Here is an 18,440-nt window from a genome sequence, read left to right as displayed (position 1 = left end):
CTTAAGCTACCTAATGGTATTATCAAATCCTCCAAAAGGCATGTAGTATACACTTCACAAAGGAGGAAGTAGACTCTCAAAGCAGCACAGATGCTGCTGTGGCTGAATTGTGTCTTCCCCACCCGAAGTCATATGTTGAAGCCTTACCCCAACCGCCACACTGTGTGATATAGTATTTGAAGATGCAGACTTTGGGAGATAATTAGTTTTAGATGAGGTCATGTGAGTGGGGTCCTCATGATGGAATTAGTGCCCTTGGAAGGAGAGACACCAGAAAGAGTACTTTCTCTCTCCTTTTTGTGGGCACAGTAAGAAGGTGGCTGTCTGCAAGCCAGTAAGAGAGTTCTCACCAGAACCTGACCATGCTGGGGCTCTGGTCTCTGAACTCAGACTTCTAGCCTCCAAAGCTGTGAGAAAATACGTTTCTGTTTAAGCCACCCAATCTATAGTATTTTGTCACTGCAGTCCAAGCAGACTAAGGCTGATGTTGAATAGTAGAGCCAGCATTTAGATCCTGCCTTATTTTTTTCTCTATGATATTATGACAGTGTGTTAGTCACTCAGTTGTGTCTGACTCTTTGTGACCCATGGACTATAGACCACTAGGTTCCCCTGTCCATGGAATTCTCCAGGCAAGAAAACTGAAGTGGATAGTCATTCCCTTCTCCAGGGGATCTTCCTGACCCAGGGATCAAACCTGGGCCTCCTGTACTGCAGGCAGATTCTTTACCATCTTAGCCACCAAGGAAGCCTGTGCTGCCTCTCAACGCGGACTGTTATCTGCCATTATAACGCCAGTATTTAGCATCTGTGCTGTGCTTAGTCGCTCAGTCTTGTCTGACTCTTGGTGACCCCGTGGACTGCAGCCCACCAGACTCCTCTGTCCATGGGAATTTTCCAGGCAAGAATACTGGAGTGTGTTGCCATGCCCTCCTCCAGGGAATCTTCCCAACCCAGGGATCGAGCCTGCATCACTTGCATCTCCTGCATGACAGGCAGATTCTTTACCAACTGAGCCACCAGGAAAGCCAGTATTTAGCAGAGTGACTGGAATATGAAGTGAAGTCGCTCGCTTAGTTGTGTCTGACTCTTTGCAACCCCATAGACTGTAGCCTACCAGGCTTCTCCGTCCATGGGATTTTCCAGGCAAGAATACTGGAGTGGGTTACCATTTCCTTCTCTGGGAGATCTTCCCAACCCAGGGATTGAACCCAGTCTCCCGCATTGGAGCAGACGCTTTACCATCTGAGACACCGGGGAGGTCCTGGAATATAGCAAAGTAAAATTTCACAGATGGATGTTGCATGTGGAATGAATGAATGAATAATCAAATGATTACAGATAAAAAGATAAGCATTTACAGCTGAACTTTCACAGTCTAGACACACACCAGTTTACAACTTTTTGTTCAGGGCAAACCATTTCTGATTGCCACGCAGCAAAAATGTACCACTCTCTTGGTTGCAGAGAAAGTGCCAGTGTGTTCTGGGCAGTGTAAAGACTACCACTGGCATTTGCTGAGCTGTTTTGCTTAAGGAGATAAGCTTCTTCTTGGGAATCAGTCAGGAAATCTGGGAAGCTATATTAACCTTTTGAAATTATTGAATCTTGGTCTGCTTTCTTAAATTGAGAAAGCACAGAGAATTTATTTCATGCTTTGAAAGCAAAACTGGACACAGCTTGTTTTTAAAGAATATAAATTTGAATTTTAGCCCATTCTTGATTATAAAATGCATAACTTTTTCTTCTGCTTTTAGAGTGATTATTCATACTGTGGTTTACTCTGTAATCACATCAAATCTTGTTTTATTTTGATAGTGATTTTGATGCCAACATACTTCTTATAATTCTGGTATGTAAGCATTATGAAAACCAAACTTCATAATCTCCCCAACGTCATTTTTCATTGACCATAATATTTAAATACCACCCTCAAAGAACAATCCAGAATAAGAATTTCAGAGAGTCTCAGGAGCTTTCCTGTCAGTCATAACCTACACGCTGAGAGTTAGCAATCATCAGCGTTGCAGAAACCAGTAATCGAGGACCAAGCACCACACTCGGAGACTTAGAGAACTCAGGTTTATTACACTGGCAAGCTCAGAGGAGTTAACACTTAAGCTCTGAGCCCCGAACAAAGGAGTTACAGAGTTTTTATAGACCTACTATAGTGGGCAACACTAGCTGCTCATAGGCTGGTTTAAACTAAGGGGTTTTGTATTCACGGGAACAGTGGTCAAGATGGGGAGGGGAATGCCTGATCTTTATGCGGACAGGCATGATTAAGCAGGTTTGCAGGGGCTGGGCATTTGCAAAGAGCAAAACAAGGGTGAGTGAGAAAAGCTCCAGTTCCTAGTAGGGCAAGTCCCCACTTTCTGAGACTACATGACCTACGTGATCCAGACTTTGCAAGGAGCAAAATTACAGAGTTACAGAGGCAGAAAAGCAGGAGATTATGTAAAATTTTAACTTTTCCTCTTCACCAGTGCATGCTTAGAGACCAGCGTTGTCAAGGAAGCACAGGATGGCTGCGATGGAAGCATGAAAGCAAATCCAGGTCTCACACATCCCTTATTCTCTTCATTAAAACTTCACTTCCTTTCATGACTATTTATATAATTCTATCTTGCAAGACAGTAATATTTATGCCTCTCTCCTAAAATACTAATGGCTGATGTATCTCAGTCTTGTTTCTAACTCCATAGATGTATCAGTGGGTGTGTGTCCCGAAATCCTACTCTATCATCCAACATTTTTTAAAAGATATAAATGTGAAAGAAAAGATAAAAATAAAGTAGATAAGAACCTCATAAAACAGCCATTAGGGGACATAGCTAAAAGATTAAAGGTAAATATATATTACCAGACATGGTAATAAGGTGGTCAGGCACTCTTGAAATTAAGCTTGGAAATGTAATATACAGAGATGAAAGGAAATTAAATATGAAACCCTGAGATACTTATTAAGCCGTCAGTGGGAATCTGGACCATGATGTCACAACTAGGAGAGGAAAGACGACGCGTGTAAAGTTGGACGAGATCCAGTTTGTGCTGTAGATTTATGCAGTTAATTTTGTCCCCTGACTGCATTCAGATGAGCATTTCTCCTAGACATACACCAAGAAAATTGCTGCATTATAGCTGTGTTAATGGTAATCAGCTTGCTAATGAGCACCAGAAGGTCGTTACACCAAAGAGAGGCTCAAAGATGTATAACCTAGAGGAAACAAGAGCGTAATTCTTCAGGGAATGCAAGTGTCTTGTTTGTAGGTCATAGATTATTTGTTTTGGTCACTGCATTGCACAGGGAGTTTAATTTACGCAGGAAAAAAAAATGAAGCCTTTTGAATTATGAGATCAGCCCAGCTTAATTAAGAAAAGTAACACTAGATAGCTTTGAATTTGTGGTAAAAATAGACTTCTTCAGTAGACCTAAGATAGTCCTGTGCTGTGTGGAATGATAGTTGAGGTTATGCAAAATGTGAGATTTTATTTGTATTTATTCCAATGCCAGACATTGCTTTGTGGCTCTCTGGCATGGACAAGGTCAAAACCTCGGGGGAGAAAAAGGTAGGGTTCAGAAATTAAATCACAGTCTTATGCAAACAATTTCAGAGTCTAAGCTTTCTGAGAGAATTAAGAGATATTTTAATGTTTACCTCAGATGTGCATTTTGGCTTCAAAAGGTTAAGTATTTACTGATACTGACAAAGGAGACTATTCACCAGGAACGCTGCTACTATAGTTTGTTAGGAAGGTCAGGGGCACAACGATACATCCCTATTCAAGCTGGGTGGGGCCTCCCCACTGAAGAGTTAGGGAGCTCATCAACTCCTGTATTGTATCAATACAGGATCATATCACTTGCTTAAATCATTTCAGAGGTTCTATATTTTTGTTTAGTGAGTACTTTTAAATAAACTGTTTCGCTAATATGCTCTTTGGGTAGCTTTTATAACCAAAGAATGATGCCTTGGAAATGAACAATGGTAATAATTTGCATCTCCCCTGTCTGCTAGTACATGGAATTCATCACCATATTCAAATAAATGTTTTTCTCATCCCCAAAAGAGCAAATGAAATGGCTTCTGATGATAAATAGATAGATAGACAGACAGATATAGATACACACAAATATAGATGAACTGATTGCAATGTAATAAATATAACATCATACTATACTATACTCTTGGAGAAGGGAATGGCAACCCACTACATTATTCTTGCCTGGAAAATCCCATGAACAGAAGAGTTGATAGGTTCGCAAAGAGTCGGACACAACTGAGTAACTAACACACACACACACACACACACACACACATACACACATATACTATACTATACTATATTATACTATACTATACTATAGGCATTTTATAATTTCCAACCTTATACCTCTCAGAATGAGAAGTTCATATTTTTTAACATTTATCAATATCCTAAAATAAACATCTTCTTTTGAGAAGGAAACTTCCTTTGTTCCAAATTCTCAACACCAGAGGGCCCAGTTCTAAACTTCCTCACTTCAAAGAAAACACTCTGGATTAAACCAGTGTTTTAATCGTTGGTTCCATGGTGTCATCTTTTTTCAGAACTTCTATAACATATGTCCTCTCATAAACATTCCAGCCCATCTACACAGAATAATTTCACTGGAGAATGGGTTTCCATACCAATTTGGAAAAAAAAAAATAGAAAGATAAAGAAAAGATAAATGACAGCTGAGGAATGAGGGAGGGAGGGAGGGAGGGAGAAGGGAAGGGAGGGCCTTGTGGAAGGATAGGATGGATAGGTAAAATACTTAATCTATCAGTATAACAATATGGCGTTGGGGAAATATATTTTAAAAACAAAATCTTCCGATACAGAAAACCTCTCCACAAAAATAGTAGAGAAAGAAAACACGTTTATCATCGAATAAGCACTGAACCAGAAAGCAAAGCGAATCAAAGGCAATCCACTAAGAGATGTAAAGACAGAAAAGAATCTTCAGAAGACGCAAGCCACTGCATACATATTCTCGAACAGGAACTAGTCCTCAAGTCAGAGCGCTTGACAGCACCATCTCTCATAAACGGTTCATCCTGATTTCATCTGGTAGTTGGGGTGACCATTCGTGTTGGCTAATTTTGCTTTTTCCAGAGTGAAAACACACTACTCATCTCTTTGTGACAGGAAGTAGCTTTGCACTTTAGAATAAGACACCCACCAAAATCAGGTTCTTGTCCACTCACAGAGACTGAGAGATGGGGGCCCTGTCTCCCTTGATGTTTAAAGAGATAACCTCCCAGGTCCTTGAGAAAGACATTCCCAGGTCAGAAAGCTGAAAAAGGGCCTATCTAGTTTTCTAAAAGATTCTTATATATTTCAAAGAGATGAGGAAGTACTTGTAATTACATGTTTTCTAAAATAAATGCTGGAGAAGGAAATGGCAATCCACTCCAGTATTCTTGCCGAGAAAATCTCACAGCCAGAAGAACCCAGTGGGCTACAGTCCGTGGGGTCACATAGAGTCAGACATGCCTTAGTGGCTGAGCAGCAATAGTGACCAGCAGCAGACTGGGCAGGCAAAGTAAACGCTCTGAGAAAAAGGAGGGGAGGGAAATCTCTTTCCTTATTTTCATCAGGAGGAATTAAGCCTCTTCTATTTGATTTGTATTTGTCCTGACAATGGGCACTACTGATTTTAATCCAAAATAAGCCCCCTGGGTTCGCTCTGAGGTTTGGGTTACTTGCCCTGATGGAAGGGCAGGCAGGAGTCTGAGCTGAAGCTGCTCTGGTTCCCAGAGCTCCGGAGTCTCCCAGGTCTGAGCACTCCCATACTCTGGGAGTTTGCTTCCAGGGGGTCCCCCAGTATCTAACTCCGAGCTCCTCCCACCTTCCTGCAGACTCAAGCTTGGACTCTCTGGGGTGGGCCAGGGTTCTTCCTCTCTAACCTGCTCCCAGATAGTGCTACAGCTGCTGACCCAAGGCCCACGTTCTGAACAACAAGCTACGTGTTCACTTATCCTCATAGGTGCAAAAATCCACCACTTACCAGACACTTGGGGCTTCCCCCCATGGCTCAGAAGGTAAAGAATCTGCCTGCAGGAGACCCAGTTCCATTCCTGGGTTGGTAAGATCCTTCAGATAAGGAAATGGCAACCCACTCCAGTATTCTTACCTGGAGAATCCCATGCACAGAGGAGCCTGGTAAGCTACAGTCCATGGGATCACAAAGAGCTGGACATGACTGAACTGACTTAGTAGAGCCCCAGACACTTGCCCTGGAGAAAATTATTTCTTTCTCCTCTTTAATTTTAAGGAAGAAAGACCCATAGATGAACTAAGAAAGTTAAGAAATCATTTCCTAGAACAGCAGAGACTTAGAGCCTGAAAGTGACCTTAAAGACAAATTCATCCTGTCCCCAAACACTGTCAGTTTCCATGTTTAAGGCAGCACGTTCCACTATCAGATGCCTCACGATTTTATATAAAAAGAAGTACAATCTGCTTCTTTATCCATCTGACCCATTGGGTCTGCTTCTGTCATCTGCAACTACAGTAAATAAAATAAGGTAGAAAAAGCTAACATCTCCAAAGCACTATAGAGCCTATAAAGCAAATTTATGTTGATTACCCGATTTTATCAACAGAACCCTTTATATATTTGCAGCCAGTAGTTTTTTTAACACTGCCTTATCTTCAGTAGGGGAAACTCCCCAGGGTTTCCAGATTCTTCACCAACTTGATTTCCTTCATTTATACTCACTATAGTTTTTAGCGCCTCCTTTTAATTGGGTACAAATTAATGGCAATTAAAGAATTAGATCTTATCTCAGAAAATACTTCCTAGTAAGCACTTCCTTGGCCCAATCATTTCTTTTTGCTAAGTTAAAATGCTGCATTAGTAGTAAGTCTTCTTTTCTTACAAATAGGAATAAACAAAATATTCTTACTAAAAAGAGTACGCATGATACAGGTTTGTTAAACATTTTTCTCCCTCTTTTGCTAGCAGGTTGTTGTAAATGTGCTTTTATCTCACATGTCATGCTAGAGCAAGCAAGACCTCAGAGAAGAAGAAAGCATGTTTATGAAGACCCTGACTGCCCAGAGCTGTCTCCATGCTGCAGATGGTGTGGGAGGGTGGCGATGTTAACTCACACTGTGTCTTGGTCAGTTCAGACTCTCAGATGTGCTAGCACTTACCCAGCTTCTCTCCTCTATAAAGAGGAAGGGATCTGTGCCTTCAGCTTCATGGGTGTGGGGGGCAGAGGCTGATACTAGCAGACACGTGAGTCCTGGGTGTGTCCTGGCTGGCGCTTCATATTTCTGCTGTGTGCTGACTCCATCCGGCAGTTGGGCGTCCTGCACATGTGATTTATTCTTCTGGCTCCTGGGAAAATCCTGAGTCTCCATCACGTCCACTATCCAGAGCCCTGGCTCATGAAGAGTCACCTGCAGTCCTGTCCCCAAGACTGGTCGACTGTGCATCAACTCAACTTCTACAGCGTGGAACTGAGAAAACCTCAAGAGCACCAGGAAGACCTTGTTCTGTCCGATCACACCTCACCTCCCCTCTCCTCACGAGGCTCTGGGTGGAGCAGACTGCAATTGGAATTCCAAACAGGGGAGTGGAGCGTGGGCCTCCCCCCAACTGCCTCCCCTGTCACTGACAGCTGGGTGACCCCAGTGCCAACCACCTCCTCACTGCACACCACTGCCACCCAAACCAACCCCCGGAAGGTGGACATCTCCCGTCTCATCCACCTTCTCTCTCCTTCTTCCCACTGTCTCCTGAGGTCACAAAGACTGTCTTCCACTACATCCTTTCCTAGTCTATTCCTCCTTTACCTGAAACTATGATTGGACCAGCTCAACCTGCCTGTGCTGGGCTCAGTCGTGTCTGACTGTGACCCTGTGGACTGTAGCCCATCAGGTTCCTCTGTCCATGAGATTCTCCAGGCAAAAGTACCAGAGTGGGTTGCCATGCCCTTCTCCGAGGGATCTTCCCAAGCCAGGGGTGGAAGCTGAGTCTCCTTCATTGCAGGCAGATTCTTTGCCATCTGAGCCACCAGAGAAGCCTATCTCCCATACAGACTCCGGGTTTATTAAGGAAGGACTCTTGTTGATTTTGGTCTCTTCATCACTTAGTACAGCTCCTAATATCCAAAGGGGCAGGAGAGCCTAGCCTAAGTTCTGGTTGGGTTCAGATTTTGGGTCTACTGGATCCTGGTTACGTGATTTTGAGCAAGTAATTAACCGCTCGGGTGCTTAAATCTGCTTACCTATCAAGTGGGGAAGATAATAATAGCTGTAATGACTATTACAAATAGTAATAGAGACTTCCAGGTGGCACAGTGGTAAAGAATCTGCCTGCCAATGCAGGAGATGCAGGAGACACGGGTTTGATCCTTGGGTTATGAAGATCCCCTGGAGAAGGGAATGGCAACCCACTCCAGTATTCTTGCATGGAGAATCCCATGGACAGAGGAGGCTGGTGGGCTACAGTCCATGGGGTTGCAAAGAGTTGGACACGACTGAGCGACTAACACACACACACACACAAATACTGTATTTTATAATTAACATGAGTGTGTTGTAAATGTCGGTGAACTGTACTAAAGACCAGCAGCTGCTCTCTAGTCTGCTCTTCTCTAGGAAACCAAATGGTTTTGGAAGTCACAGAGGATAAGGGTAGTGGTTTCTGCTCCCAGACACAATTATTCTCCAGGCTGTGATGCTCCATGATAAACACACAGAGGGTTTATCAAGTCTCCAGTGTTTGCAAGGACTGTGGAGCCTGTGTGCACCACTGCTTCTCACATAGATCTCACAACAAAGGTACACATTTAATCTGAGCCCCTGATCCATCTCTCGCTGGGTGCCAAGGGCTCCCAGAAGGCCCAGGAGGATGAACAGGTGAGTTGATAGCAACACAGTGGTGGAGTCCGGCCTCTGCATCAGAAAACAATACTAAGGTGCTGGCTTCAGCAGCCTGTATACTAAAATTGAAATAATACAGAGATTACCATGGCCCCTGCTCAAGGATGACATGCAAATTCATGAAGCGTTGGGTATTTTTTTGTAAATCAACGATAGTTAAATAAATAAGCAAACAAATGAAAAAGAAAACATCTCCAAGACCTGTGTAATCTTAGGGAGTCACTTAACCTGACTAAACCTCAGTTTCCATATGGAAAATAGATGGAATAAAGCATGTGAATATTCATTTGTCAAGCACTTAATGATGTACAAAAGCAAGAGATTTGCTAATTACCCTCATCAAAAGCTCCTCTAAGCCCAGAGGAGTCAGTCTGTCTGATTCACAGAAACTTCCTGTAATATTTTCAAGGGGCAACCCCCAGTATGAGAGCTTGCATAGGTTCTGACATTAATGTATTGTGTGTGTGCACGAGCCTCTATGTGTGTGTGTGTGTGTGTGTGTGTGTGTGTGTATGCCTGACACGTCTATCTCCTCTCCATATTTTACCTCACATCCTAAGAAATCCAATTACTTACTATATTCCTATCAGAACTAAATAAAAGATTTTATTCTAATGACTAGCAGACAGTAGGGGTAAAATTAGCTTTGGATGACTATGAAAGTGCATAATGTTCTAGTTTACCAGAAACCAAGGAAACCTAGCATATCCAGCAGCAATTTTTCTTCCTTCTTATTTTTTCTTTGTGGTGAAGCTGAGAATAGTGCCCTTAGGTTTTTCTCACTATATATGTAGATGGGGGAGCAGAAAGGAGCTGCCACGCCTCGGACTCAGAGAAAGTGCAATTAAAAAGGCAAAAATAATTTGTTAAAAAATAGTAATAATAATTTGTTCCTCTTTTACCACAGTGTTTCTTTCCTATCAAGGTCACCTCAAATCGGCCATGTGAACATAATGTAATTCAACAAAAATATTATTTTAGGCATAAGAAAATTTTATAGGAGGAAACATATTGGATGAAGTATCGCTCGTGGTGTAATTTTAATTCTGAAAGATCTTGCTAAGAGGGCTTATTTAAATAGGTTCTCCCTGAGATGAATATTTAGGGGGGAAATATTCCTACAGGATGATTTATAGCAGAATTATATGAACAGAATGAAGGACAGAAGAATTTTATTAGAAAAGGGTCTCATTTCCACAAAATATAAATTATACCTTTTAGAAAATATATTGAATTTTATTAATATTCTGTAGACAGCCCGAAGTGTTAATCTCTACCCCTACCTATAAGACTTTCATTATGATGTACAAGGTGTATTTACCCTTTAACCAAATAATTTTAGAGCAACTCAGTGGAGCCTCCAGTTTACATATCCTACAAAATATTTTCGTTGCAGTTACAAAAATCTTACACTTTGTTGGCAACTTTTAATGATATAAATGTAGGGGTGTCTGTATTTACATATGCATGGTTTGGGTGTTACAAGAATGCATATTAATCAGGAACTCATTGCATTTGATGTCTAGAAAGAATTTTCTCCAACACTCACTGTTTTTGTTGTTAATGTTTTAACCATTATTGCTAAGTAGAGATACAATCAGCTTGAGGTTCTTCAGTGCTCTAATTAAAATTCTGCATTGCATGATCTTAAAATTTACAGTTAGAGGAATTACTTACAGTAGATCATTGAGTACTGTATTTCTGCCTGGCATTTGAAAGTGACCTCATTTAGACCTTGGTAACTAATATTTTTGATGAGGAAATTGACTTATTAGGATTTAAAGATCTTGGTTATAAATCCTTCTCTGGTCTCTATCTGACATGAAAATTGAGCCTTTCTTGGGATGGTGGCTTTGTTGTAGCAAACAAGAGTAAATTGACCACTAAATGCAGCGTGAGTTTCAGCAAGCACAAGCTAGAATTTACATTTTGAAAGTGAGGACTGAGAACAAAAATGAGGATAAATCCAGGAGATTCGAGAGAAAAGACTAGATGCATTTTGTTTCTTAAATAAATATTATTAAATATTTTTCTCTTACATAAGTATATATAGACTGTAGCAATCATATATGTCATTCTACTAGGGCATGGAAAAAGGAACCCAGACTCTCTGTCTCATTCAAAATACCTGTAAAATATGCTACTGCAAAAATTCTTATTCTGTATTTATAAAATGGGAAGAACCTGGTTTTAATAGCTGGGCCTAAGTTAAAACTAGAACCCATGCATTTCTTTATATCTTAAAAAAATATTCTAGCGATTCCTCACTGAACACAAGTTAAGAACAGCTTCTACTTGCATCTCCATGCAGAGGAGAACGCTGAAGACACATTTCTTCCAAGTGGCTGGAAATTTGAAAGCAAGACATCTTGGCATTTCATCCAGGCCCTTATCTAAATCTAAAGCCTTACACGTAGATGTCAATCCCAAACTCCCTAACACGGCTACATTTCAAATAGGTAATCAGCAAGGTCTTATTGTATAACACAGGGAACTCTGCTCAATGCTATGTGGCAGCCTAGATGGGAGGAGAGTTTAGGGGAGAGTGGACACATGTGTACATACGGCCGAGTCCCTTTGCTATCCACCTGAAATTATCACAACATTGTTAATCAGCTATTCCTCAATAGAAAACAAATTTTTTTTTTTAGTACAGCCCTGGGGAACTGCACATGAAGAAATTCTCTGGTATTTATTATTGGTCAAAGTGCCAAATATCTCCAGGTAATAAACCTGAAGTTCAAAGAATACTTTTCAGCACAAGTATTTCTGGCTTGCTCTCAGAATAAATGCTGAAATTCAAGAATCCATAGCCTCTTCATCTGGATAAAATATTTAAGGCAAAACATTAAACCTAAAGGCTATCAATACATGTTCCCCCCAAAATAAATGAGATGGGGAAAAAAAAAGAATTTTAGAATTGTCTCTATCAATCTATAAGGAAACACTAGCATCATTCTCTATCCATGGTATTTTAGAGTGGTAGGAGCTCTGAAAATATTCTCTAATCTATGATACACATTTTCCCATGTGAGGAAACCATCAGAGTTGTTGTGAGATGTCTAAGGCCACATAGTCAACCAAAGGCAAGCCAGGATTTGAACCAGGGTCTTTATATACCGGTATATATCTTCACCTCCATTATTTTTCAGGAACACAGGACTGAGGCAAAGTTCAACACTGTCAAAGATGGCAAAAGTAACCTCTACTTTGAAGGGGAGACAAACCAAATTAAATCCATCTCCTCCAATCAACAGAACTTTATTCTCTCTTTACATCCCCCTCGATGGTTGCCTCTGGTTTTCCTAACTTATCATTATAGATGAAAAAACTTAAGCATGACAATACTAGAAATGGTGACTGCAGATAAATCTTCAACAAATTTCAAATCCACGTGTGTTCTTATTTTTTGTTGTCAGTTTATTTTAGCTTTTTCATTTACTTATTTACTTAGCCCTCACCATATCCCAAACAGACCTATACAGTCCATGGAATTCTCTAGGCCAGAATACTAGAGTGGGTAGCCTTTCCCTTCTCCAGGGGATCTTCCCAACCCAGGGATCAAACCCAGGTCTCCTGTATTGCAGGTGGGTTCTTAACCAGCTGAATCACAAGGGAAGCCCAAAATAGAATTTAAGATGGCAGAAAATTTACCTCTATATGCATTCTTCACCCCTTCTATCAAACCATGGTGTGTATCCTCAGAAATTAATGTAATAATAAGGTAGCCGGGCCATTTTTCTTCTTGGTTCCATCTGCTGACTCCTCCTGGTAATGCATCACTGTTGCGAATGATCCAAAATCTGCCCGAGACAACATGGAAATGTGAAGTCACAGTTCCAAGAGATATAATTATTTAATGAATCAAATTATTCACATTGCTTATACCTCTACAGAACTGGCCCACATAAAAAAATATGGATTATTCATTTCTAAAGTGTATTCCTAGGTGTTATATAAAAATTTTAGACCTTTATCTAAGTAACATGGTTTTCCCAAAAAGTCTCTGTAAGCAATCCTAAGCCCTAAAATAACCAGTCTAGGGGAAGCTTCTTTCTGTCTACTTATCATTCAGTTGCATACTTTGGTCACTCAAGCTATTGTCAATAAAAATTTGGAATACCAAAAGAAAAAAGAGAAGATGTGAAATATTCTCCTTGGCAGTATTTGGTGCTTTTAAAATAAAAAGTCAGCATCCCCTTTTCTATATAAGCTCAGAACATCACATCCCATGGCATCTTTTCAAATGGCCTGAATTGTATTCCTCGCTTCCCTTGATTTATCCCCCCGTTGGCCCCTGCAGGAGAGCATCATTTTTTTTCTCCTGCCCTCTGTCTCCTATATTTCATTTCAGGTGTCTATCGAGGCAATGAAAGATAAAGCTCTTTGCTTTCCCTTGTACTAAAGTTCTATATGGAATCAGTTCACCTGTCTGTCACTCCTCATTAAATTCTTACCCTCTTCATTCACATCCTGATCTTTGCAAATGAACATTTGCTTAATAAATGTTCCCAAGACTAACAGTGCAGAGTGAAAATCCCACACAGCAGTAAATTATTAACTCAGTCACAGAGGGAGTGCCATATATGACTTTTCAGAATGAGTTATTATGTGGATCATCATGTAATTATGAATTTTTCAAGCCATGATAGAGGAAAATTGAATATTTAATATTTTATGGACATATTCTACACTGAGGACATCTTTCAAAATTTTATGATAATTTTTAGAGTGAGCGAAGAGCAGAACAAAAGTTACAAAATAATTGCAAACTTGAATATTTAATCACCAGGGACATTGTTGATTATTTCTCAAATTATGTAATGTAACCAAGGCTGTGAACTTTTAATCATAGTGTATTCAAATGGAGAAAAGAAAGGGCATTAAAATCAATCTATAAGTATGTTTTGGTTGTTTAAGAAATAAGAATACAAAGCTTAATGTTGTCAAATTGAGATCTTAGGGTATAAATATTCATGTGAGAGGCAATCTTGAGAGATTTCTTCTAAATGAGCTATTGTTGAACGAAAACTTTTTAAAATGAGCCAATTTTAAATGTTCAAAATCAACACTAAGGAGTAAACATTAAAATAGTTTAAAACACTTCACTGAAAATAAAATGGAAAATGTAAATTGGTGTTTGTCTGAAAATTTTTAAATTGAAAGAAGTATTTTATAGGTTTAATTTTTAAAAATTAAGGAAAAATTAAAAGATAGACAATTCCACGCCAAATAACCAATAATAAGATTTTATGAATTTCCCTGTATCCTTTACACAAATTCATGCATTCACGTCAGAACATAAGATGTAGCACTTCAGTTATCACTCATATTTTAACTTTAAAAATTAGAATATTTAGTGATTTCAAATTGTTTCTTAATAGATTCTCATTGCTGGAGAGGGTCACTTCCCAGTGCTAATACTGATAAGATTTGAGGACATTTGAACTCAGGTTCTCACATGGGCTGCATGCACATCAGCATTGCCTAGTCCTACCTCCTAGAAAGGCTGAGTTGGCCTAAAGCTGGACTCTTTTTTAAACCTTTCCAATTATTTTAATTTTCAGCCATGGTTTAGAACCACTGATACTGACAGGGCTGTCATGAAGTTTTCAAAAGTCAAAACTTCATATACAATTTTAAAATCCCAAAGACTCAACATTTTGGGTACATTGAGCATATGTGAATTAATGAGCAAACTGTCCAGGGTCTCAAATTGCACATAATCTGAAGAAAAACACACATGAATGTCTACAACTCAGTGTAACTGCTGCTATTAGAGAGATGTGTATTGGGTGATACAGCAGTGGAGAAGAAAATTAACATTCCAGGTACCAAAATGGGCTTTGTTAAACCTGAAATTGACTAAGGAAAAAACATAACTCTGTTTCTTGCATTTATTCAGTCATTTGTTCACTCAGGAAATTATTTATTCAACAAACATTTATTTAATGACTACTAGTTTCCATGTACTGTCTTTTCCTTCTTTTCATAGATTATGGAATTTACTGAAAATACAGTGTATCGGTTAGCTATTGCTGGATAAGAAACTACAACAAATTCAAGTGACTTAAAACTATAGCTATTTATTTGCTCATGGTTCTGAGATTGGACATTTAGGCTGGGTTAAGCAGTTTCATCAGAAAAGCATGCCCAAATTATAACTCCTTAAGATCTTTTAGGAAAATTAAGATTTAGCATAAATGCCTGCACTTGCTTGAGAAATGGAATCTGTTTAGTGGAGTGAATCCTTCCTTTAAAAAAAAAATCAGATCTATACACAGTAGAAAGTTTTAGAGGAAAAATAATAGAGTAGCTGTCAAAATGGAGACACAAATTTTATGCTTCTTCTTCATCCGTTATTGTTTTCCAGTAATGTAAATAAGAGAGGTCAGTTCTTCCTTCTCCCATGAGACTCTCCTACTTGTCGACCCTTCTCTTACTCTTCAGGACAAACCAGGTGAAGAATAAGAGTCTCACGCACTGATACTGGTCTCCAACCTATATTGACCAGAGTGGTAATGAAAGAGTTAGTTGCTTAGGTGTGTCCGACTCTTTGCGACCCCAAGGACTGTAGCCTGCCAGCCTCTGTCTGTGAGATTGTCCAGGCAAGAATACTTGAATGGGTTGCATTTCCTTCTCCAGGGATGAAAGAACAAGAGCCCAACTATGTAAATTCTCACAGCTTTCCCACTCTCCTCTGGAGTCCTGTCACTTCCATAAGGAGACTGGAGACCAAGGAAATGAGGGAATGGTGGAAGACTTCATACTTGAATAGCTAGATTGGCAGGACCAAGGTGCTGAACATTTAAGGCCATGATTTTGTTTCTTTTTTCTTTTTTTCAGTATTGTCCTAGTATCCTTCTTGTTTATTTGCTTGCTTATTTGTATGCTTGTTTTACAGATAAGGACACTGAACTTAGAAATTCTGCTGTGTCATCACCTCACTTGTATGTTAGGAAGCTATGTAGAGCTATTCAGGATAAGACAAGTACTGAATATATTCTAGGAACCCTCCTGAACTTGGCTTTCTGATTTGTTTTGTGATAAGAACAGCTACCATGAGATCTGTCCTTTCTACAAATTAATAAGTTTACAAAATTCTGTTGTTAACTACAGGCACAACTGTTGTATAATAGACCCCTAGAACTCATTCATTTTTCATAACTGAAGCTGGATACCTCTCGAACTGCAGCTCCCTATTTCCTTCTCCCCCAACCCCTGGCAACCACTATTCCACTCTCTGTTTCTATGGGTTTGACCATCTTAGAGTCCACATATAAGCAGAATCACACAGTATTTGTCCTCCTGTGACTGGCTTATTTCACTTAGCACAATGTCCTTTCACCTCACCCATGTTTTTGTATATGGCAGGATTTCATTCTTTTTTGAGGTTGAATAACTTTCTCTTATAGATGTCTGTCATATTTTTTATTCATTCTTCTGTCAGTGGATAGTTAAGTTGCTTCCACAGCTTGTCTGTTAATGACTAATGCTGTGATGAACATGGGAGTGCAGATGTCTCTTCAAGACCCAGATTTCAATTCTTTTGAGTAAATACCCAGAAGTAGGATTTCTGGATTATATGGCGGTTCACTTTTAATTCTTTGAGGAACCTCTGTACTGCTTTCCATAGCGGCTGCACCATTTTACATTCCTACCAGCAGTGTACAAGGGTTTCCTTTTCCCCATATTCTTGCCATTGCTATAATATTTTTAATCAGAACTCAAAACTCTGAAAAACAATATAATAACCTTAGAGTAATGTCAGTGAAGAAAACTCCCAAACTTCTTAGAAGAAAAATAAAGACTTTACATAACTGGTGGGAGCAATCACGTGTCTAATGGGAGGACTAAGAATGGCAAACATAACACTTCTTTCCAAATCAATTCTATATTTAAAGCATTTCCAGTCCCAGTGGGATTTCTAGAAAGCGAATTTGATACACTATCCTAAAATACTTCTGGTAAAGAATTGAAAATAATGTTCAAAGAAGAAAACTGGGAACATGGGTGACTATTTTTCTTTTCTCTATTTTACAAAAATATTGTGCTTTTAAAAAATTATGATAAAAATATTTTAATTTTGAATACTTGTTCATTAGATGTCCAAAATATTATTAAAGTCTTTATGCAAATCTGTTGCTGAACTGAAAATAATAATATCCATTAATCCTTAAAAAATGGATTCACTCAGGGCTAACCTTGAAACAGGGATGGTGCCAGTTTCTGAGGATTTGAAGATAAATAAGATACAAACCCCTGCTCTCAAGAGAGTTAAAAGTCCAGTCTTTACCTCACTGTAAAGACAGGGAAGTAAATATATAATTGCAGCATGGCATTCTCAGTGCTAACATAGACTCACTCACAGGGTCCTCTGGGACTATATAGGAGGGACCCCAGGGGAGATGGTGTTCACTTAGACTAAACAGATAAGAAGGTGGATTCAAGGAGGAGATCATTGACCGATAAGGCTGAAGCAGTGGGCACTGATCACATCATAACCTAAGACTATAACTTTTTTCCACTAGAGCATAGGGTACTGACTGAGGCAGCCGACAGCCCATCAAACTTCTAATTCTCAACAGCTCTATTCATGGAATTACCATCTACCCCTAATAGAAAGATGCACAGTTATGCATTCCTCAAGTGCGGCTTCATCAGTGTAGGCAGAGTTTGCTCCAAAATAGCACTTTGAACTAAGAGTATCCATCATACTTTTTTAAAAAAATCAGTATTCACTGGTGCAATTCTATTTTATAAAAGTGCTGACTCATTCCTTTTTCTTTTAATCACCTAGTCATCAAGTTGAAGACACCTAACAACCATCATTTGACCTGAACTGAGAAAGTGCCGCAAAATGTTGAAACTCTGTAAGCGCCAGCTCAAGCCCTGCTTTCAAGCTGTCACAAAGAATTCCCCTTCTCACTTTGCCCAGGACGTGAAGCGTTTCAACTAGACCTGCAGAACTGCAACCAAGCCTGCCTGTCCATAAAAGGAGAGAACAGACCATGGAGCCTAAAATTGGTGAGTTCTTTCTCACCGGGGATAGCCAACTGATAATGCACAGAGCAGCTGTTTTTCAATGTGACAACTAAAGATCACCAGAGTCTAAGGGAAAAGAAGACAGAGGTATGTGTTATAGAAGTGAGACTGCTGAGAACGACAAGAAAGGAACAAAAAGAGCAAAGGAAAGAGGGTGCCTAGCTGCTGAATTCCATTCTACCAACAGAATTCAGGTCAGTGGGCGTGGCCCACGTGGGGCGTGCTGATCAACACTGGCTCAGAGACCAGTGAAGTGAACAACAAGGCCAGAAGGTAGATCTCACCGTCCTGGTGAAATGGTTCTCCTTATCAGGTACACACCATACTGCTTGGGCCCAGGCTATGCCCTCTAAGTACACTTTCTATGTGCTCTCAGCAATCCTATGGTCAACAAGGAATCCATCCCTCCCCCTCCTTGCCTCCAGCCTAGATCCAGAATAATATGAAATTCTCCCTAAACTAATATAACG

The 18,440-nt window shown here is 39.8% G+C and overlaps 1 pseudogene; it reads left to right on the top strand.

The window, feature by feature from the left end:
• Positions 1–8,964: 8,964 nt before the first annotated feature.
• Positions 8,965–9,064, top strand: LOC139036412 (U6 spliceosomal RNA; annotated as a pseudogene).
• The last annotated feature ends 9,376 nt before the right edge of the window (positions 9,065–18,440 follow it).

This window comes from Odocoileus virginianus, chromosome 8 (assembly GCF_023699985.2).
Source record: "Odocoileus virginianus isolate 20LAN1187 ecotype Illinois chromosome 8, Ovbor_1.2, whole genome shotgun sequence".
In the NCBI taxonomy this organism is placed as follows: domain Eukaryota; kingdom Metazoa; phylum Chordata; class Mammalia; order Artiodactyla; family Cervidae; genus Odocoileus; species Odocoileus virginianus.
Note: the sequence above shows the minus strand (reverse complement) of the source record. Positions and strands in the feature narration are given on the sequence as shown.